Genomic DNA, 23,393 nt, shown 5'->3' on the forward strand with positions numbered 1-23,393 from the left:
ACATACCAGACTCAAGCCTGTACACCCCACGCATCAGGAACTACCAGGGACACATACATTCCCCATGCATTCCTATGGGCGGGCAGGCCTAGCTCAGCACATGCACTCAGAGTGCGCACGCACTTTCCACTGGGACACAGTGAAAGTGCGCAGTATCCAAAAATCACCATCTCCAGGTCACCATTTCAAGCAAAAAGTCTAGGGGTGAACCTGCCCTAAGGGCCAAAGTCCAACACTTTCCCTCTCATTCGGCACACATATACATGCAAATATCAAATCACATTGCTTCCCACAATATTTCAAGAGTTAACACATTTCAGCCCTTTAAAATTGACATAAGTTTGAACCCTACCCCCAATTTGTTCAATGCCTGTTGCCAAAGTAACAGTTCATGGACCAATTAACTGAGCACACAGGTCACAAGTTCAGCACACAATGATGCTAATCCAAATAGCAAGTGTGCTTGACTTTTCAGAATATCCCCTTATCTTATGTAATGTTCCTTTCAAACAGTTTTTCTTAACTAATAAGAAACATGCTTTTAAAAAACAGAAATATGCAACCTACTTTTCAGACTAGAATGCTCTCAAACAGCCAATCATTTCTTTTCTTTTTTCAAAACTGCATCTTAATCAATTCTCAAACTGCCATTTCACATACAGATACCTTCTGAGTGCATCCAGACCTCCCTTCAAGGTGCTTAGAGTGTGGATTGTGGGACACAGCTATATTTTCTGGAGCCAAAGGTATGCAGAAAATAGAGGCATGGACAAAGACCTAGCTTTGCCAAATGTAGACATTAATGGATCGGACAGAGAGGATTACAGTGGCACCAATTGATGCCATTGGTTAAATCCTTGTTGCATCTCCAACACCCTGCCCTTATCATTGTGCACTGTGGTGGCAATGACCTAGGCACTTTGACTGAGGTATATCTGGAAATGCTTATGAAGGACACCTTTAGAGAATTGATGTAACTTTTCGCCCAAACTGCCTTTGTCTATTCTAACATATGTCAAAAGCAGAAATGGAACTGGTCCAATCAATTTTGTCCACAGATTGAGAATGCAAGGAAACACGCCAATAAATCTGTTTCTGCTTTTCTCCGTGATTATAGGATGGAATCCTATTACCACAACAATCTGCGTTTCAATATGGATGGCATCTACAGGAGAGATTGTGTAAAGTATACAGATGGGAGTCACAGAGTCTTCCTCATCAACTTTAGACTCTGCATAGGTACTTACTTGTAGGTACCAAAATCTCTCAATAAACACAAGGGCTCTTTTAAGAGCCACCCAAGATCTAAACACGTAAGCTGGATGTATTTCTCAAAATTATTATTTTTTTTGGCTTGGAGTCACACACCCAACGCATCAGAGTCGTACACCCAACATGTAGAAGTCGTACACCAAATGCCCTGGAGTCACGCACCCTACATGTTAGGAGTCATGCATCCAACATGTGCACACTAGGGGGCAGCATTGAGCACTGTGCTGGGTGCGCAATTCCTAATTTTACCACAAAAAACAAAATAGCCCCTATCACTAATTTCTATTATCCCCGGGGACCCCATCCCCCTGGTCTTATATAAAACATTGGTGGCCGCGGGGGAGCCCCAATGCCCCCACGGTCCCAGACGGCTCCCCGCATACTTCGGGAGCCGGCATTTCTTTTCCACATGGGGAGCTGCTAACATGCAGCTCCCCGTGTGGAAAAGCAATTTGGTTTGGATTTTGAAAGAGAGAGTAGGTTCCCCTGCTCTCTCTTTCAAAATCCAAACCAAGTTTGGTATGGGAGGGCAGGAGCCCTGAGACTCCCGCCCTCTCAAAGGAAACAGCAGTGTCCCGGGGGTAGGCACCCCGGGACACTGTAGGAGCTGGCGTTGGGAGATGTCTGTTGAGCCCCCATCCACATCTTTTGCTGGGGGGAGCCATGGAACCCCCAAACCATTTATTTTGTAGCCCCGGGGGGTGGTGGTCCCTGGGGCTGGGGGACCCTCTGGGCCCTCCATAAAATTGTATAACTTTGCCCCCAGGGATTTGCCCCCCGGGGGCTAATTATTAAAGAAGCTCCATTTTATTTAAAATCTGGATTTTTCAGCACTGGGAGTCCTTGTAGGACTCCCTAAGCAGGTCTAGAAGGTCAGGATATTTCTACCCTACCCCCTTTATACGTTTTGCACTCTTGTTCCACTGACTTTTTCAGCCTCACATCTACCGAGGCACAAAATGGCTGCCAACACTTCCAGGTTTTGAATGTTGACAACCACTTGACAGCCAATTAGCATTCAGCATGTGATCAGGATGGTGCGCTTAGGGTGCGCTCAGGATGCGCGGATCCACTGCGGCCTTAGATATATGTACTTTTAATTGTGATTTTCTCAGGAACTACTGAACAGATATACACCATTTAAGCAAAAGGCACGAGTCTGAACTAAGGACTACCTCTTTGCCAAATTTGGTGTAATTCCGTTCATCAGTTCAGGCTGTAGCCACGATGAACAGTTCTTATGGAAAATTGCATGGGGAAAACATGTTTTGGGACCCCCCTTTTTCCTCGACCTCCACTTTGCGAATCACTCCGAGACTTCCAGGATACTGGCCATTAGTTAGTTTTAAAAATGTTGCTAAAATGCGTCAACCAGAGCCAAAGTTATTCCAAGTAAAATGTTGCGGAGTTCCTATGGAAAATAGGTCCTAACTATAACCACCTACTGGTGACCGCCAGTGGGTAATATATATATATATATACCCTTTCTGTGCAGCTCAATGGCGTCGGATCTCTGGCGCTTCTTTTGCGGTGCAGCTTCCACAGCGGAGCCAAGACATAATATATACTTTCAACCTTCTTTTCCAAGAAGAATAGAGGCACACTCACGGGCACTTTCACAATATATTCTTTTATTTTCACATATCACGGGTCGTCGCTTCAACCAACGCGTTTCAGTCTCATCCGAGACCTTGATCACGGTTGATGTCTCACGCTTTGTTACACAGTATATACTTTTTCAAATACTCATCATGTGACTTCCTGTTGCATCACAGGAGGAATTGTGGGTCGTGTAGTTTTTGTCTTTCAATTATTTTGATCTCCTTTATCATATAATCATTCCACATTAATTATATGACACAGTGTATTGAAGAATGAGTGGATGTATGAGTGTCTGAATGTATGAGTTAGTAGGTGAGTGACTGACTTTATAAGTGAGTAATTAAAGGTGTCTTACTGAATGCTTGGTTTAGTGACTACACTGTGTGAATGTCTGTATCAGTCTGTCAGTTGGTGTGTAAGGGGCTGCATGGGTTGGTGAGTAGCTACATGAGTGTCTATATGAGTTATTGATTGGTTGTATAAATATCTGTATGGGTACCTGAGTGTCTGTGTGGGTGGGTATAGAGTGTGTGACTCTGTGCATAGATGTGTGAGTGGGTGATTCACTGGGTGTACAACTTCAAGAGTGCATTTGTGAAGGGCTATATGGGTGGGCGAGTGTTTGTATGGGTGTGTTGTGAGTGAACGGATATCACGGTGGTACATGTGTGAGTAACTATATGTGAAAGGCAATATATGTTAGTGTTGGACTATATAAATGACTGTATGTGAGAGTGAGTGATTGTGAGAGTGGCTGTATGAATGAGTGTGTGCCTGTGTCAGTGATTGTAGAAGAGTGTAAGTATGTGTTAGTATCTGCATGAATAAGTGAGGTGGTGTGTATACCTGTATAGGTGAGTAAATGGAAGTGTGATTGGTTTTTTGCAAGACTGACTAGGTGTGTGAGTAACTATGAGTGAGTGGCAGGTGTGTGAGTATTTGTACAGGTGTATGAGTGCATATTTCAGTGTCTATATTGATGAGTGACTGCGTGTATGTGTGACTGCATAGGTGAGTGGATGTTTGTGTAGACCTATGAAGAAGTGAGTGGGTATGTACAAACTGGTATTGATGTGCCTTTGGTTTTGAGAACGGTAGCCTGTATTTAGAGGGTGTGTATCAAATGTTATATTAGGGTGTGTGGAGGTGGAACAGATGATCACGTGGATGATGTCAGCAGTGATGTCATCAGTGATGTCATTTGAGATGTCATCAGTGATGTCATCAGTGATGTCACTGACCATGTTTTGAGTGATGTAATATGTGACGTTATCAGCAGTGAATTGTGGGGGCATGAGTTATAGTTAGCACAACTAACTTTAACAGTTGAATTTCTCTGGTTTTGTATGAGTGAAATGTCCAACTAACTATAACGTCCCTGAAACCTGTGTTTTTTCAGTGAATTTCTGAGGTTTTTTAAATGCTAATTTCTAACTATAACACCCCTGAAACCTCTGTTATTTTTCATTGAATTTCAAAGGTTTTTTAAATGATAATTCCTAACTATAATACCCCTGAAACCTATTGTGTTAATATACACACACTAACCCTAAATACATTTCTAGCACTTATAGTTCAATTCAATTCACAGCTCATTTGAGATGTCATGAGTGCTGTCATGAGTGATGTGACTGACCATGTCCTGAATGATGTAATGTCTGAGGTCATTAGCAATACATTGCGGGGGCATAAGTTATAGTTTGCTCAGGTAACTATAACTGCTGAATTTCACTGGTTCTGTGTGAGTGAAATCTGAGTCTAACTATATCTTCCCTGTAATCTTTGTTTTTTTCATGCAAATTTCTAGTTTTTTTAATGTTATGTAAAATGCATATCACAATGGATGCTGGGGGGTTGGAAGCAGGGCCTGGCCTGGCATTGTGCTGCCCCCACCCAAGCTTGCTGCTCCTGCCTCCCCTCCACCTAGGCATCCATTGTCCAAGTCCACGCCCCTACTCATTTATTACAGCCCTGTGTGGCCGTTGTTCTGTCACTTGGCTTCCCGCCTTCTCTGAACAGTTAGCTTGCTGCCCCATCCACCTCCTCCCTATCCTCTGTTGTCTGAATCCATGCACTAGCCTCCTCCCTCCTGCCATGCATGGTCTCATGTGCTGCCACTGCCCTCCATTTAGCATGATGTACCAGTCCACTCCTCCTGCCCTCCATTGCCCAATTCTATGCTCCATCATTGACCTCCTGCTTAGCCTCTGTGCTTAGCTTGCTGCCCCTACTCTCCTTCCCTCAGCCCTCCAATGTCTGTGTTCACGCCCCTGCTCCATCCTTTTCGCCGACCATGTTCCATGGACCTGCCCCTCCTATCTACTCTGAGTGTTCTGTTGAGTTGCCACTCCCCTCCCACCGCCTAGCATTGTCAGATGACTGTAACCTGTCCCTGCCACCCTCCACCCTGCCTGTCCACGTTCCATGCCCCTATCCCCTTACTACTGTCCTCCATGGTCCATTTTACTGCCACACCCTTCTGCCCTCTCTGGTCTGTTGTGCTGCAACTGCTCCTCCTGCCTGCCCCGCGTGGTCTGTTGTGAGGCCCCTTCCCCTGAAGTCTCTTGTCTGTGCCCAGCTCCTACCCCTCCCTTCTCTCCTTTATGCGCCTGCCCCTCCTTCTAGCCCATCATGGCCATTGTGCTGCCACTAACCTGCCCGCTTGCCATGCATGGTCTTCTGTGCTGCCACAGCCCCTTCCGCCTTCCCTGTGTGGTCAGCTAGCTGCCCCTGACCCCCTCCCGCCTTCCCTCTATATTTTGTGAGTATGCCATTATAGTTTCACTGTTGCTCTCCATGGTGTGTCTTGCTTCTAGTGCCCATCCTGCCTGACCTCTATGGTCAGCTTGCTGCTCCTGCTCTGCCCCCTTGCCCCCAGCCCTCTGTTTCTATGTGCAGACCCCTATTCCCTCCCTCCTGGCTTGTCTGTTCCATGGTAATGCCCCTGATCCCTCCCCCCCGCCCATTATGGTCCATTATGCTGCAGCTTTCTCTCCTGCCTGTCCATTATGGTCAGGTAGCTGCCATTGCCTCTTTCCCCTCTGTTCTCTGTTGTCCATGTGCATAGTCCCGTCCCCTTCCTATTGCTTTCTATGGATTGTTGTGCTGCACTCCCGTCCCGCATGCCCTGTGTGGTGTATTGTGCGTCTGCAAACCCTGATGCCTGCCCTGTATGGTCAGTTTGGTGCACCTCTCCATGTCCCTCCTGCCCTCTGTTATCCATGTCCCTAACCCAATTCCTCCATGATCTAATGTACCATACTTGCTAATATTTTGAACTTGGTAAGAGGGAGATGTTGAAAACAACTGGCGTATTGATTTTCCCCTTTGACTTACATTGAAAAAGAGGAGATTGTAGGCACAAAACAGATCAAATAAAGCCATTTTGGGCTTAAAACCATTGGACGTTTCCTGGTTGAATCGGGTCTGTTGGCAGGTATGGTTGTACTACCACTGCCTCTTCCTTCTGCCCACAATGGTCTATTATATTGCCACAGCCTCTCTTGCCAGTCCTATATTGTTGGTTTGTTGCCCCTGCCTCCTTCCCACTGCCCTCCATAGTCTATTGTGCTGCCACTGCCCTTCCTGCGTGCCCAGTGTGCTCAGATTGTTGCCTCTGCACCCTCCTGCCTGCCTTCAATTTTCAGAGTCCGTGCCCCTGGCCTCTGCCTCTCACAGTATCCTAATGAACAACGAGACTGCTAACATTCTATATTTATTACAAAAGTGTGGCACACCTGACGTCATCTTGATGTAATCAAAACTGTATTACCTGGAGCATCTCCTTTACAAATTACATAGATGAGAGGGTTTTATTTGCATCAAAGATGGCTGCCAGGAGTAACACCCTAAACATGAGCATAATTATGTATACAAAGAGAAGCGCAGCTGGTAAAGTGTGGTTGAACTGACACGCAGGCAGGATAGGTCTGGTAGATTAGCCATGGTAGGTTAGATAGCTATGATAAATATGAGAGGTATGGCAGGTTAGATTAGTAGGTTAAGCATGGTAGATACAGTAGATAGATATGGTAGGTCTGCTAGTTGTGGTAGGGTAGGTGTGGTAGATTAGCCATGGTACGTTCGATAGGTATGAGAGGTATGGCAGGTTAGGTTAGTAGGTTAAGTATGGTAGATACAGTAGGTAGATATGGTAGGTCTGCTAGTTGTGGTAGGGTAGGTGTGGTAGATTAGCTAGGGTAGGTTAGATAGGTATGGTAAGTATGAGAGGTCTAGCTGATTAGGTTAGTAGGTTACGTATGGTAGATACAGTAGGTAGATATGGTAGGTCTGCTAGTTGTGGTAGGGTAGGTGTGGTAGATTAGCCATGGTAGGTATGATAAGTATGAGAGGTATGGCAGGTTAGGTTAGTAGGTTAAGCATGGTAGATACAGTAGGTAGATATGGTAGGTCTGCTAGTCGTGGTAGGGTAGGTGTGTTAGATTAGCCATGGTAGGTTAGGTAGGTATGAGAGGTATGGCAGGTTAGATTAGTAGGTTAAGTATGGTGGACACAGTAGATAGATATGGTAGGTCTGCTAGTTGTGGTAGGGTAGGTGTGGTAGATTAGCCATGGTAGGTTATATTGGTATGGTAAGTATGAGAGGTCTAGCTGGTTAGGTTAGCAGTTTAAGTATGGTAGATACAGTAGCTAGATATGTTAGGTTTGCTAGTTACAGTAGGTTAGGTATACTAGGTTGATATGATACCCATGGGATATTTTGATTTATGATTACGAGAAGGCAGGTCAGCAGGTGTAATTGTGCTCAGGATACAAATCCCCATAAAAATATACCTCGGCTGGAAACAAATTGGCCTTTTCATATTTTCCTGTACAGGATATTTCCCCCTTGCTTTCCATCACACCAGTTTTAGGTATTTTACCTTCCCATTTTATGCTTGAAATGGACTCACTCCTGTCCATTTTATGGGCATCATTTAAAGTTTGATGACACTCGGGTGGCGGAGGACATTTCCTTTGTCATCTTCCAGATTTAGGGATGAGATCTGGTCCAAAGGTCATGTCTTACCTCTAAGGAGCCGCCGACAGCTGTTGCTGTTAAGTTACAAAAGCTCTGCGGGACAGCGCCGTTCATTTTGATGGCCATCTGCCAAACTGTTAATATATTATTATCCCAAAGTGGGAGTTTGTCTTGAAAAAACAAAAACTAATGACCCCCGTACCTTGGAGGTTTTCCCTCAGGTGTGAGGGTCATTCCTGTCTCTCTCCTCTATGCCACACCGCCAGGTGGTGATGGAGAGGGAAAAAGGACATTCATCTCTCCACTCTAAACAGTGCGGGTGTGTAATGCCCTTCCTCTCATGGCACCTACCGTCAGATGAACCTTTCCATCACTGAGTAAGCTGGGGCTCCACTGACGGTGACCTCACGGTCTGCCCCTCTCTGAATCAGGGGGAGACCGGAAGTTTGGAGGAGAGAGAACTACCCCTCATGTGGTGCCTACAAACTCTCAACCAGACCCAGTTTATCTTTTGGTCCAGGTCTTAACTTCCTGCGCTCACTACCAACAAACATTCTACATCTATGTTATGTTATGTTATGTTATGTTATAAATTGTTTATATAGTGCCGATCACCGCCGGTCTCTAAGCGCTTAACAGAAGAACATAACACACTGTTACCCCAAGCCCTCAGCTATCCCCCCAATTAAGCTGGAGTCATTGCCTTTCTGAATAGGTGGGTTTTCAGTTTTTTTCTGAAGGGTAGTAGCTGTGGTTCTTCCTTCAGAGTGGCCGGGAGCTCATTCCACAGTTGCGGGAGAAGCACAGACAGGGCCCTGCCTCCTCTGGTTTTTTACTTAAACCTGGGTTGGATCAAATTGAAAGTTTTTCCCGAGCGCAGAGATCTGCCAGGAACATATCTCTTCAGACGTTGCTTAATGTACTTTGGGGCTTTCCCGAAGAGTGCCTTATGGGCCACGCAGAGACACTTAAACTGAACTCTGAATTTCACCGGTAGCCAGTGCAGCTTCTGGAGCAGGGGGGTTGCGTGCGAATTTCCGGGCAGGGAGAAGATCAGCCTTGCTGCGTCGTTCTGTACTACCTGCAGCTTCCTCAACAGCTTCTGTGGCAAGCCGAGGTATAAGGCATTGCCATAGTCAAGTCTTGAGATAACTGTGGCAGATACGATCGATTGCAGGGTGGAGGCTGATAAGATGGGGACTAACTTTCGTAATTGCCTCAACACACCTGTGCACGAGCCAACCACAGCTGAAACTTGAGGGGCCATTGAGAGGTCTGCATCGATCCTCAGACCCAGGCTTTTTACCACCATCCCAGGGGTAGGGGTTGTTCCTAGGTCTGGGGTCCAGTACAGGTCACCCCAGGGATTCCCTCGATTGCTGATCACCAGCACCTCCGTTTTATCAGCATTCACTTTCAACAGATTGTTAGTCATCCAGTTGACCGTGAAACTGAGCAAGTTCCTCACTGATTCCTGGGCCTCTTTGGTGTCTTCCAGCTGAACCAATAGCTGGGTATCGTCTGCGTAATTGAAAATTTCGTAATTCCTATGCATAAGCTCCTCCACCAGCGGTTGTAATTAAATATTAAAGAGCAGGGGGGATAGTGCCGACCCCTGGGGCACACCCCATGTCACATCACTAATCCCAGACAACTGGTCTTCCAGCTGCACTCTCTGAGTTCGTCCTGACAGGAAGGATTCCAGCCACTTAAGCACCTGGCCTTTGATCCCCAACTTCGCGATACGGTCCAGCAAGATGGTGTGGCTGACCGTATCAAAAGCCGCCGACAAGTCTAAAAGAATCAGGGCGCATGGCTGTTTATTGTCTGCCCTGGCTCTCAGCTCGTCGGCGACCGAGGCCATAACTAGTTCTGTGCTATGTTGGGGCCGAAACCCAGCCTGCCTGGCATGAAGGAGATGGTGTTCCTCCAGATGACCGGCTAATGTGCCCAGGACGTGTTTTTCTAGGATCTTACTCAGGAATGGTAGCTGCGAGATAGGCCTATAGTTTTTTAAAGCCTTCGTGTCCGTTCCTGCTTTCTTTAGAAGTGGGGAGACCCTGGCTTCCTTCATCTGAGTTGGAAGATAGCCTGCTTCCAGTGAGTTGTTCAGTAGACTCAGCACCTGGGGCTGGATGGCTGGCAAGGCCGCTTTAAAGATTCTTGGGGGGCATGGATCTGTGTTAGAGCCTGATTTGAATTGTCCAACAAGTTCCGCTAAGCGCTTGTCGTCGATGGGGGGAAAGCTATTCATAGACCTAGACGGCACCTGAGCCACCAGACTGGGCAGCATAGTTGTAACTGGCCGTGCATTGATATCAGTAATGATATCCTGTACTTTCTGAAGAAAGAAACTTTGGAAAGAGTCACAGTCTGGTTGATCACTCATAGAAATCTTCCCACCCCGCTGCGTGAGTTCCCTTAATATCACAAAGGTCTCTCGCTGTATGTTAATCGCCTCCCTAATTCTTCCCTCATAGAAAGCTGACTTTCTCTCCACGATGTCTGCCTTATATTTTAAGAGTAGAGTTTTAAAGGTTTCAGCCTCTGCCTGACAGTAATTGAGTCTCCAACTCTCTGATGTAAATGCACAGAAGGGGGCACTGTCAGAAGTGCAGAAGTGCAGAATTATGCATCTTGTGATGGATAAGAAAGACACACACCATTAACAGCTCATTGAAGCTAAACATATGTAAAGCCTGTTACCACTGCACTACTCCAGGGTGGAAAGGGCTGAGGTAATTCTTGGTTATTGTCAGTGAAGTGAGTTGGGGCCCTGAAGTTTGGACCAGAAAACAAATAACCCCCTTTTTTACTCAATTAATCTCTCCTGTTTATTGACTCTTTCTCTCTCCCCCTCTCTCTCCCTCCTCTCTCTCCCTACCTCCCCTCTCTCCGGGTCCCTCTCTCTCTCCCTCTCCCCTTCTCTCCTCTCTCTTTCCCTCTTTTTCTCCCTCTCTCTCTCTCCTCTCCCCCTTGCAGTGGAGAGAGCAGTCTTCTACAGCCCCAGGGTGCAGAGCTGTGCTGGGCTCCCAGACGAGGCTGGAGAGTGTCCAGGGTCTTCCCAGAATCCTCCGCGCTCTCTTCTGAAAACCTCTCTCTGCCTCCGTCCAGGTAAACACCCTTTCATCTCTTGTCTCTGCATGTTGTGGTGCATGCCATATTCATGTGTGTTGGGATTCAGCCATGTTGGTGACGTCACTCTGGGACAGGAGATGCTGAAAGTGAGGGCGGGGGTTGATGACGCAGGGATGACGCAGTCTGGGGTAGTAGTGGTAAGTGCAGGCTTCTTACTACCACTGAGTGCAGCTCGATGAACATATCTGCCTCATACCAGTGGTGTAGCAAGGATGCCAAGAGCTCTGAAGCAGCTACAATTGTAGTGCAGAGGGTCACAGACTTGGGGTCACTCAAAGCCCTGGGCCCGGTGCCACGGCACCTGCTGTACGCTTGGTAGGTACGCCCCTGCATCACACCCTCCCACCTTACACTCTGACATGTAAATATGTTCCTAGCATGTTATGTTGTATGTACTAGTCTGTTCAAGCTCACACCCCTCACAGTCCTTCCTCCCTGGTCTGTGGTACCTCCAGCACTGCTGATGCTCTTGTGTTACCTTGGACAGCACTTCTATCCACAGCTGTGCAGAGACACAAACACACAGAGGGTTGTGTGTCAGTGCCATTGACATAAATAACGCCTGACTTTAATATAGTGTCTAAAATATCATTTACAAAAAGTGAATCTCTCTGAGTGTAGATTTTCTGACTCTAATGTGTTATTCTTAAGGCACAATGGGCCAGATGTAGGTAAAACTTTTTTACCACTTCTTAAATACCGATTCATACCGAATCGGTATTTAAGAAGTGGTAAAAAAGAGGAGGGGAGATGTAGGTATTTTAGAATCGGTAAATACCGAATCGTTAAGATTCGGTATTTACCGATTCTGTAAATACCGAATCGGTAATGCCCATTGCTTCCGATGGGCATTGAAGCCCATAGGAATCAATGTGCATTACCGAATCGGTATTTACAGATTCGGTAAATACCGAGTTCAGCAAGGGTGCAGGGGGTGTCACTTTGACACCCTCTAGCACCCCCAAAACAGGTTCGGGTGCCATGTGGCAGGCATACCTGCCCTAAGGGCAGGTCTGCCTGTCATATGGCACAGGTGTGCATGCACACATGTGCATGCACACCGGAATCGGTATTTTACCATCAACTTGGATTTGATGGTAAAATACCGATTTTGTCAGGCTTGTGGGACTCAGAAGAGTCCCACCTACATCTCAAATCTACCGAATCGGTAAAAATACCGATTCGGTATTTTACAGAATCGGTAAATTTACCGATCGGTAAATTTACCGCTTCTGTAAAAACTGCCCCCTACATCTCAATTTCCATTTACCGGTCGGTAACGGCCGAATTCGGCCGTTACCGACCGGTAAATGCCTACCGACATCTGGCCCAAATATCTTTGTCAGACAATATTTATTCCTCAATATTCTGCTGCCAGACCCACACAGAGGAGTCACTCTCAGATCACAACAAACACTTCAACACTTTGTTGCATGAACCACTTCATCAGTTGATCTGGACTCCTCTCGTTTTCTCTCTCTCTTCCTCTCTGACACTCGTTCTCTCTCGCGTCCACTATCTCTGCCAACTCTCTCCCTCTTCTTTATTCATTTATCGATTTCACTCTCTTTCTCTATTACTGGTTCTCTCCCTTTCTTTTTTCTTTCTCTGCTTCTCCCTCCCTCTATCTCACTGCACCTGTCTATCCCTCCTTCCGTCCTCTGTCTCTCTGACCTGTCTATCCCTCCTCCCTGGTTCCTCTCTGTACCTGCCTCTCCCTCCCTCTCTCTGTCTCTCTGTACCTGTCTCTCCCCCCCCTCTCTCTGTCTCTCTCTTCTCTGTACCAGATTCCCAGTACAACCTTCCTGACAGACAAGGACGTCTCCCTGGACAGAGCTGCCCCAGGGTGAGGAATGAGCCTGGAACAGAAGATTCCTCTCCATGGAGAGATTTACAGCCTCATCTGAGAGAGACTCTGTGTCTACACAGAGGTGAGAGAAATGTACCTTTTAACGTTCAACACACACATTTGTTTTTGAATAAATATACATGTTGTTCTGGATATTTACATGTTAAATACAAGACTGGAACAGAACACTATTTGTTTTGAATGTACTTTTTGCAGGTCACTGCCTTTCATACATTGAAACCACCTGTGCCCTTGGACAGCACTGAACACACACTCTGCATATACTTCAGGGTTACCATTGCTTGCCCTTTTTGTAAACACTTAGATCCATTAGATGGACACAGGATAAACAAAATTAGAATAAAAGTAATATGGAATTCTCTGACACTATGTAAACTATACAACGTACTATCACACTATAGTTAGGGTCGTCTGGCAAGCGAGCTAGAAGGAGTGTGTCTGGAGTTGCGCTACTTACAATATTTTGAAAGAGTTTGATTATTTAAAATTGAACGGTATAACTGTAACTTTGTAATTTCTAATTGTGCAATTTGATCATAAAAATAAAGATTTGTTAACTATAACTAAGCTTTAACGTTTTTTTCTTTAAATTTCAATGATATTTTAACATTTTTAATAAAATGTGTTTCAAATCATAGAGTCCAATCTCATCGAGAGGAGTGTTGTTGCGTAAAATGTCGTATCATACAGAGAAGGACAGTGTCACACAATGTAGTGTTATAGAGTGGAGTATTGTAGACTGTAATACAGTAGAGTAGAGTGGGATAGTGTACAATGAATTAAAGTATGATAGAGTGGAGTGGTGCCTCGTACAGTTGAGTGGCTCGTATATACCAGTTCAGTGGCGTAGCGTACAGTCATACATTTTAGTGGCTTGTCATACAGTACAGTGGACTAGTGTGTCGTAAAGCGTTTGAAAGTCTCATAGAGTGTTGTACAGTGGAGTGTTGTTGGATAGAGTTGAGTATAGAGTTGCAAAGTGGACTTTATGTGGTTGAATTGGAGAACAGTGTCGTAGGGTGGCATACAGTGTAGTAGAGTTTTGTAGATTACAGATGAAAAGAGTGAAGGAGAGTGTGGTAGAGTTCAGCAATGTAGAGATGAGCGTTGAACAGTGGTGTAGTGTACGTAGATTATAGTGACGTGTAGTCAATTGGAGTTGTGTAGGATAGACTGGATTAAAGTGTCAGAGTGTAGTGTTATCTTGTAGAGAGGTGTGGTGTGGAGTAGAGTGGCTGTCGTAGCTTAGCATGTAGTAAAGTCTCAGAGAGTGGGGTGGTATGGCATATGGTGGAGTGAACTGTCTTTTGTTACTCTGTTGGAAAGTGTCATACAGTGGAGTATAGTGTAGTGGCACAGAGTGAATTAGAATGTTGTGGAGTGGAGATGAGTAAAGTGCACTGCAGTGTGGTAGAGGGGAATGGAATCAAGTGTTGTTAGACCTGGCACCTTGGCGTGAGTTTCCCTTCCACTTTTTGCTGTTGTGCCTCAAATGTTTTGATGGTGTCTGCTACTCAGGGCACTGCGCCACGGCCAACCCGTGCCGCAGTGCAAGTGCTCCCTACTGTAAAGTGTACATGTGATTGATGTCCATGATTGGTTCATTGGATTTACTGTTAGTCCCTAGTAAGGTGCACTAGGAGTGCCAGGGCTTGTGAATGCCAATACTGCTAGTGGGCCTGCAGCGCTGGTTGCGCCACCCACAGAAGCAGCCTTAAAATGTGTCTAGGGTCTGCCATTGCAGAACCTGCGTGCAGTCTGGTACTGTCACCCTGGCTGGGCAAGTGCACACACTTGCCAGCCCCTAAACCTTCCCTTAACCTTCATGTTAGTCACCCCTATGGTAGGCCAGAGGGCAGGGTGCATTGTAAGTGTAAGGTAGAACATGCCCTGATGTGTGTGGCATGTTCTAATAGTGAATTACTGCCAAATTCGTTTTTCACTATTGTAAGGCTACCTGTTCCCTTCTAGGCCAGATGAGCTGCTGGAATTATTACACTCTATAATCCCAGCAGGCTCAGGGAACATGGTAGAGATTCGTGTTTAGTATGCCTGAACTCAGAATAATAAAATACTTCTTTTAGTAAAGTTTATTTTAATATCCTGTGTTTGCAAATGCTACTTTTAGAAAGTTAGCATTTGCTTGCCTAACCATTTCAGCCCGCCTCTGCTTGGATGTGGATCTGACTGTCTGGTGTGTGTGAGTGACAGGGCTGGGAGTTGACAGGTAGTGATTAGCAGGAGGACCCCTTAATGGGTGGTGGGAGTTTCCCCTGAATGATGCATCAGGCTGTGCCCCTGCCACCACAATGCTGGCTCCGCCCTCCTGGGGAGCGACTGATGACTCAGCCTGCACCTGGCCCAGGAAGGACCGAAGCTTGTAAACAAAGTGCTCAGGCCACTCCTGCCCTCTCAATGCCGGCTCCGCCCCCCTGGGGAGCGGCTGATGTGCCTGCCCTCACACTGAATGCAGAAGTCATAAGTACCCACAACAAGTACTCAGAGACTGGAGCAGTTATGCAGAGGCCCCCCTGGCTTGCTAGAACAAAAGAAACTAGGTATAAAAGTAGGAGCCCTGCTCCTTGTAAATTAGATCCTGTTTGTGCTACAAGAGAAACTCTGCCCGAAGAGAAGGACCTGGAAGGACTACAAGGAGGAGTGCTGACTCTGGCCTGTGTCTGGTGCCTTGCTGCCAAAGGAGAGGAGAAGAAAAGACTACCAAAGACTTTTGCTTATTTGAACTTTGTGCCAAACTCTGCTGAAAGATCTCCAAGGGCTTGCCTGTGAACTTGCCCCCTGACCAGCGCTCCAGGAACAGTGAGCGCTACCCCCCTGAAGAAAAGCTGCTGCTGGCGTGTGCTGTGTGTCTCTACAGCGCCAAGGAAAGGAGAGTTGAGAGCGCTGTGCCTGCCGCCACGCTCTCTAAGCAATTTGTGCAGCTGTGCCCCTTCCCCGACCACCGTGACTGTGGCCTGTTCGTGTGCCAGCCGCAAAGTAAGGATCAGCCCCGCGCTGGTTCGAGCGCCGTGACTGTCCGCGCTGAGCCGCCCTTGCAACGGAAAGGGAGGACCTGCCCGGTCCAAGCATCGCCGCCTGTGTGACCCCCGAGGTACAGGCTGCCCCGCAAAGACCGGCACTGCCAAGATTGTGCCCCTCGTGACTTGGGCGCTGAGACCCCCTGGCCCCCGCAGCTGGAAGTGACTCGCTGCTGAGCCGTGCCTGAATTGTGCCCCGCGCTCCGTGGAGTGCACCCCCCGCAGCCCCGCCTGCCTGCAGCTTCCCCCCTTCAGTGCGAGTGAGCCGGACTCCGGAGACTCCTGCCCCGCATCTGCACCGTCATCCCGGGTGCCCTGTTACCTGCGCTGAGACTCGCAGGCCGCCGCACCCTCCAGGAAGACAACGCGACGCGGGACAGATCCCCGGACAGCCGTCCGCTCCAAGACTTACCAGCAAGCCAAGGTACTGTGTTCTTTGACCTCGCGGTGTGAGCATCCTACGTCCTGAGCTCGCACCGCGCTCCCTGCTTCCCAGCGCGAGCCGCCCCTGAAACCAAGGCTCGCACTGTGCCAGATCGACGAGGCCCACGCGGGAAGCGTGAGCTTTAGCCGGCCGGGCCCGTTCTCCTCTCTGAGACGAGCGGAGACAGCGGAACACGCATTGAGGCGCTACAAGACACTGAACCTTGCTGGAACCTGGGCAGAAGGCCCAAAAGATTGCTTATTGCTGAGAAAGAACTGTGACATTGATAAAAGAATAACTGGAACCTGCTTTTAAAAAGTAACCAAGACTGTATTTACAAGCCTGCTTGAGATTTATATAAAGAGATATATTTTCACAAATACAGTTTGGTGTCATTGTGTGGTGGGTTGGTTGTGATGGTGTAATATTGCAAATGTTTAACCCTACATGCCCCAGAGATTAGCCTAAGACTGCTTAAGCCACACTACCTAGAGGGTAAGCAGAGGTTGTCTTGAAGGTAACCCTCAGCCCTGACGAGGAAGAGAGAGGCCCTGCTTGTCGCCAGTGTTGCACTGCGCCAACCAGAGACTCCCCCTTCCTACATTGGTGGCAGCGGTGGGATTCGCGAATTTACATTTGCAGTGTTTTACCTTAGCTACTGACCATTGCATAGTGATTACAGTCCAGTAACTTAGCCACAGACTTTTGATTTTTTTATTTTGCTAAAGAAGAAGATCCCTAGTGTTGCAAACATGCCTGGCACAAACAGCATTGATGGAGGAGAGTCCATAGCCTCTAGTGCGCAGGGGCTAGAATGGGACGCATCAAAGCTGGATGACTACACAAAGAAGCAGTTGAGTTATTTTTGCAGGAAACTCAAGGTTCCACACGCAGGATGCAGAAACAAACCTGAGTTCTACAAGGCCATGAGAGCCTGGATTGAATCTAGGAAGGCACCTGAGGATCAGAATGCACCTGTGGATCCTGTGGGTCTGGAAAAACCAGACAGCGTTCTTAGCTTTGGCAGAGGCCTGTCGCCAGAGGAGCTGGCAGACAGACAGGCAACCAGGGATCATGAGATCAAGATGGCAGAATTGAATTTGAAGGGCCAAATGGAGCTTGAAAGCAAAAAAATGGCTCTGGAAGAAAGAAAACTCCAGTTTGAGTTTGATATGAAAATGAGGGAGATGAGTCTAAAAGAGAAAGCCTTGGATCGTCCTCCCTCTGGTGGCAGCACAACGCCGGTGCAGGTAGAGTCAAGAGTGCACATCCCCAAAGATGTAGTTAAAGAGTTCTTTAAGGGGGATGACATAGGACAGTGGTTTAGGGCATATGAGGTAGCCATGCTTTCCCACCGGGTCCCTGAGAAGGATTGGGGAGCGGGGTTATGGGGAAGGTTCCTTAGCGAAGGAAGGGACACCCTGCTAGATTTGCCCACTGAAGACCAGAGATCCTACCCCCATATGAAAGAAGCTTTAATGACCAGGTATGGGCTTACCCCTGAAATGTATAGGCAGAAGTTTAGGGGGTGTAATAAGCGGCCTGGGAATACGTATGTGGAGTTTGTGACTTTTTTTTGCAGAGCACTGGATGGTTGGGTGAAGGGTAACAAAGTGAATGATTTTCAAGGTCTCTTTGATTTAATTGCATGGGAGCACTTGTCTGATCAATGTTTTCCTGAGTTACGCCAGCACCTGATTGATAGCAAGTTGTCCAACCCGAGGAAACTTGCTGAGGAGGCGGACCGCTGGCTCAGCACCAGGGTCCACAAGGGTCCAGTGGGAGACTCCGCCAAGGGTGGGCAGGGTCCCCAGCAGAAGAGTGGGGGGGACAAGGGAAAACAGAAAGGGTTCCAAAAAGGCCCCCAAAGTAATTCCCAAGGGGACCAGCAGAAAGGTTCTCAGCCTCCCCCACCCCCTAAGCAGAATGGGGCCCCGACAGGTCGACCTGTTCCAAAGGGGCCCTTCAATTGTTACAAATGTGGTGCCCCGGGGCACATAGCCAGTGACCCCAAGTGTCGCCTGTTTGGAAAACCAGCACCCACTGGTGCTCCGCCCCGACAAGTGACCAGTGTTCACTTAGGAGAAGAAGTGATGGTCCCGGGGGGTGGAGATCCTGTTCAGATGACCCTAGTCTCACTAGGAGACAGTGAGATGGTCCCTACAAGCTACCTGCCCTCTAACACTAAAAAATATGGGCAGGTGGTTACCATCAATGGTAAGAAAGCTGAGGCTCTTAGAGACACAGGAGCCAGTGTGACTGCAGTGAGGCATCACCTGGTGTCTCAAGAGCAGGTTGTACCCCATGCCTACTGTAGGGTTGTCAACGCTGACAATTCAGAGAGTCAGTGTCCGATGGCTCAAGTTCCCTTCGAGTGGGGGGGGGTCTCTGGTACTCTGCAGGTCTGTGTGAGGAAAACCATGCCTGTTGACTGTTTGCTAGGGAATGACTTGGAGGACTCCCCTTGGGAAAAGGTGGAGAAGACGACTCACCTGAAGATGGTGGGTCTACCTGACTGGGCGTGCGTGACCACCCGGTCAATGGCAGCCAGTAGGGGTGATCAAGAGGTCCTGGGGCCTGACGGAGAGGCCCAGGAACCGGCCTTAGGGAGAAGGCGCAGGGCGCGCGGGAAACCGGCCCCTGAAGTTCCCACGGTCCAGGAGGAAGCAGACCTTGAGGGGGATGCCCTGGAGCCTACTGGGGAACAGATTGCCGAACTGGGGGACCTGCCTGAGCTGACCCATTGGCAGCAAGAAGGAGGCCCCTCCAGGGAGGAATTCTGCAGGGAGCAGAAAGAATGCCCTTCTCTCGTGGGTATGCGGCAGCAGGCTGCAGACCAGGCCAATGGTGTTCAGGCCAAAACACATTATGTGTACTGGGAGAATGACCTCCTGTACTCAGAGCCTAAGGCTGCTGAACCTGGGTCAGCCCGTGTGCTGGTGGTACCCCAGAAGTTCAGAGCCTTCCTACTGGGACTGGCTCATGATGTGCCTTTAGCAGGACATTTGGGGATGGACAAGACCTATGACAGGCTTGTCACCCACTTCTACTGGCCCCAAATGCACAAGAGCTCAGATGCTCATTGTAGGACCTGTCCAACTTGCCAGGCAAGTGGGAAGAGCGGAGGGAAGAACAAGGCTCCCCTCCAACCCTTCCCTGTGGTCAGTACGCCATTCCAACGAGTGGGTATTGATATTGTTGGGCCTCTGGACCCCAAGACAGCCATGGGCAACAGGTTCATCCTGGTCTTGGTGGATCATGCCACCCGGTACCCTGAAGCCATCCCTCTGAGGACAGTGACGGCCCCCGTGGTGGGGCGTGCACTAATGGGAATTTTCTCCAGAGTGGGGTTCCCTCTAGAGGTGGTGAGCGACAGGGGGACCAACTTTATATCCAAGTATATGAAGTCCCTTTGGCAAGAGTGTGGTGTAACCTACAAGTTCACCACCCCTTACCATCCCCAAGGAAATGGGTTGGTTGAAAGATTCAACCGAACCCTGAAGGGCATGATCATGGGCCTGGAAGGTCCAATGAGGCGTAAGTGGGACGTCCTCTTACCATGCCTGCTCTTTGCATACCGCGAGGTGCCACAGAAGTCTCTAGGGTTCAGCCCCTTTGAGCTGCTGTATGGCCACCCCGTGAGAGGACCACTGAGTTTGGTAAAGGAAGGCTGGGAGCAATCTCCCAGGAAACCTCCCCAGAATGTATATAGCTACATGCTGGCCTTCAGAAACCAAACCAGGCGCTTCAGACAACTTGCTGAGGCAAATCTGGAAGCAAGCCAGGAGGAGATGAAGCGGTGGTACGACCAGAATGCCACTCTGGTAGAGCTTCAGCCTGGACAGGAGGTGTATGTCTTGGCCCCAGTGGAACCCTGTGCACTTCAGGATAAGTGGACAGGCCCATTTGAGGTTGTGGAGCGCAAGAGCTCAGTGACATACTTGGTGGACATGAAGACGCCCAGGAATCCTTTAAGGGTCTTACATGTCAACCGCCTCAAGCCCCACTTGAAAAGGTCCGAAGTGGGCATGCTGTTGGCCACTGATGATGGAATGGAAGAGGAGTCTGAGCCTCTTCCTGACCTCTTAGTGGCCTGTGAGAAGGATGGGTCAGTGGATGGAGTTAACCTCTCACCCACCCTGACCCCTGAGCAACAGGAAGACTGCCGCCAGTTGCTGGGGCAGTTTCCAGACCTGTTCTCCCTGGTTCCTAGTGTCACAGATTGGTGCGTCCATGATGTGGACACAGGAGACAGCTTACCTGTGAAGCATAAGGCTTACAGGGTAACTGACAGGGTCCGGGCCTGCATCAAGGAGGAGGTCTCCAAGATGCTTGCTCTTAGGGTGGTTGAGTCTTCCAGCAGTCCTTGGTCCAGCCCCGTGGTCTTGGTCCCAAAGGCTGCTGCGCCGGGAGCCACACCTGAACTCCGGTTCTGTGTGGACTACAGAGGACTCAATTCAGTCACCAAGACTGACGCGCACCCTATCCCCAGAGCGGATGAGCTCATTGATCGGCTAGGGGCTGCCCGGTTCCTCAGCACGTTTGATTTAACGTCTGGGTACTGGCAGATCGCCTTGACCGATGGGGCAAAGGAGAGGTCAGCATTCTCCACACCAGATGGGCATTTCCAGTTCCGGGTCATGCCATTTGGGATGAAGAATGCCCCTGCCACCTTTCAGAGGTTGGTCAACCAGGTGTTGGTCGGGCTGGATGAGTTCAGTGCCGCCTACCTGGATGACATCGCAGTGTTCAGTGGCACCTGGCCAGAACACCTGCGGCACCTCTGGGAAGTGTTGATGGCGCTGCGCAAGGCAGGCCTCACAATCAAGGCAAGCAAGTGCCAGATTGGGCAGGGTTCCGTGGTGTACTTGGGACACCAAGTGGGGAGTGGCAAGGTGGCACCCTTGCAACCCAAAATTGAGACCATCCTGGCTTGGGAACCCCCCAAGACCCAGACAGCAGTGAGAGCCTTCCTGGGGCTCACTGGGTATTACAGGAGGTTTGTCAAGGGCTATGGCACTATTGTGACCCCCTTGACAGAACTGACTTCTAAGAAGCAGCCCAGGAATGTGATTTGGACTGACACCTGTCAGAAGGCTTTTGACACCCTGAAGACTGCCATGTGCACGGCGCCCGTGCTCCTGGCTCCTGATTTCTCCAAGGAATTCATAGTGCAAACAGACGCTTCAGAGCATGGTGTAGGGGCTGTTCTCTCACAGATGACTGAGGAGGGCTGGGACCAACCCGTAGCCTTCATCAGTAGGAGGTTACTTCCACGGGAAAGTAGGTGGAGTGCAATAGAGCGAGAAGCATTTGCTGTGGTCTGGGCGCTGAAGAAGCTAAGACCCTACTTGTTTGGGTCTCACTTCCGGGTTCAGACGGACCACAGGCCCCTCAGATGGTTGATGCAAATGAGGGGTGAGAACCCAAAACTGTTGAGGTGGTCCATCTCCCTACAGGGTATGGACTTCACGGTGGAACACCGCCCTGGCACAGATCACGCCAACGCTGATGGTCTGTCCAGATTTTTCCGCCTTAGTGATGAGGAACTCCCTGGGGAAGGGTAGTTCTCCCCACATTTCAGCTGGAGGGGACACGTGTTAGACCTGGCACCTTGGCGTGAGTTTCCCTTCCACTTTTTGCTGTTGTGCCTCAAATGTTTTGATGGTGTCTGCTACTCAGGGCACTGCGCCACGGCCAACCCGTGCCGCAGTGCAAGTGCTCCCTACTGTAAAGTGTACATGTGATTGATGTCCATGATTGGTTCATTGGATTTACTGTTAGTCCCTAGTAAGGTGCACTAGGAGTGCCAGGGCTTGTGAATGCCAATACTGCTAGTGGGCCTGCAGCGCTGGTTGCGCCACCCACAGAAGCAGCCTTAAAATGTGTCTAGGGTCTGCCATTGCAGAACCTGCGTGCAGTCTGGTACTGTCACCCTGGCTGGGCAAGTGCACACACTTGCCAGCCCCTAAACCTTCCCTTAACCTTCATGTTAGTCACCCCTATGGTAGGCCAGAGGGCAGGGTGCATTGTAAGTGTAAGGTAGAACATGCCCTGATGTGTGTGGCATGTTCTAATAGTGAATTACTGCCAAATTCGTTTTTCACTATTGTAAGGCTACCTGTTCCCTTCTAGGCCAGATGAGCTGCTGGAATTATTACACTCTATAATCCCAGCAGGCTCAGGGAACATGGTAGAGATTCGTGTTTAGTATGCCTGAACTCAGAATAATAAAATACTTCTTTTAGTAAAGTTTATTTTAATATCCTGTGTTTGCAAATGCTACTTTTAGAAAGTTAGCATTTGCTTGCCTAACCATTTCAGCCCGCCTCTGCTTGGATGTGGATCTGACTGTCTGGTGTGTGTGAGTGACAGGGCTGGGAGTTGACAGGTAGTGATTAGCAGGAGGACCCCTTAATGGGTGGTGGGAGTTTCCCCTGAATGATGCATCAGGCTGTGCCCCTGCCACCACAATGCTGGCTCCGCCCTCCTGGGGAGCGACTGATGACTCAGCCTGCACCTGGCCCAGGAAGGACCGAAGCTTGTAAACAAAGTGCTCAGGCCACTCCTGCCCTCTCAATGCCGGCTCCGCCCCCCTGGGGAGCGGCTGATGTGCCTGCCCTCACACTGAATGCAGAAGTCATAAGTACCCACAACAAGTACTCAGAGACTGGAGCAGTTATGCAGAGGCCCCCCTGGCTTGCTAGAACAAAAGAAACTGGGTATAAAAGTAGGAGCCCTGCTCCTTGTAAATTAGATCCTGTTTGTGCTACAAGAGAAACTCTGCCCGAAGAGAAGGACCTGGAAGGACTACAAGGAGGAGTGCTGACTCTGGCCTGTGTCTGGTGCCTTGCTGCCAAAGGAGAGGAGAAGAAAAGACTACCAAAGACTTTTGCTTATTTGAACTTTGTGCCAAACTCTGCTGAAAGATCTCCAAGGGCTTGCCTGTGAACTTGCCCCCTGACCAGCGCTCCAGGAACAGTGAGCGCTACCCCCCTGAAGAAAAGCTGCTGCTGGCGTGTGCTGTGTGTCTCTACAGCGCCAAGGAAAGGAGAGTTGAGAGCGCTGTGC

At 48.8% G+C, this 23,393-nt stretch overlaps 1 pseudogene; it reads left to right on the forward strand.

The window, feature by feature from the left end:
- The window catches only part of LOC144770006 (uncharacterized), a 129,272-nt pseudogene that overhangs the window by 80,732 nt on the left and 25,147 nt on the right, over positions 1–23,393 (forward strand).

The sequence above is a fragment of the Lissotriton helveticus genome, chromosome 7 (assembly GCF_964261635.1).
Source record: "Lissotriton helveticus chromosome 7, aLisHel1.1, whole genome shotgun sequence".
NCBI classification, from domain to species: domain Eukaryota; kingdom Metazoa; phylum Chordata; class Amphibia; order Caudata; family Salamandridae; genus Lissotriton; species Lissotriton helveticus.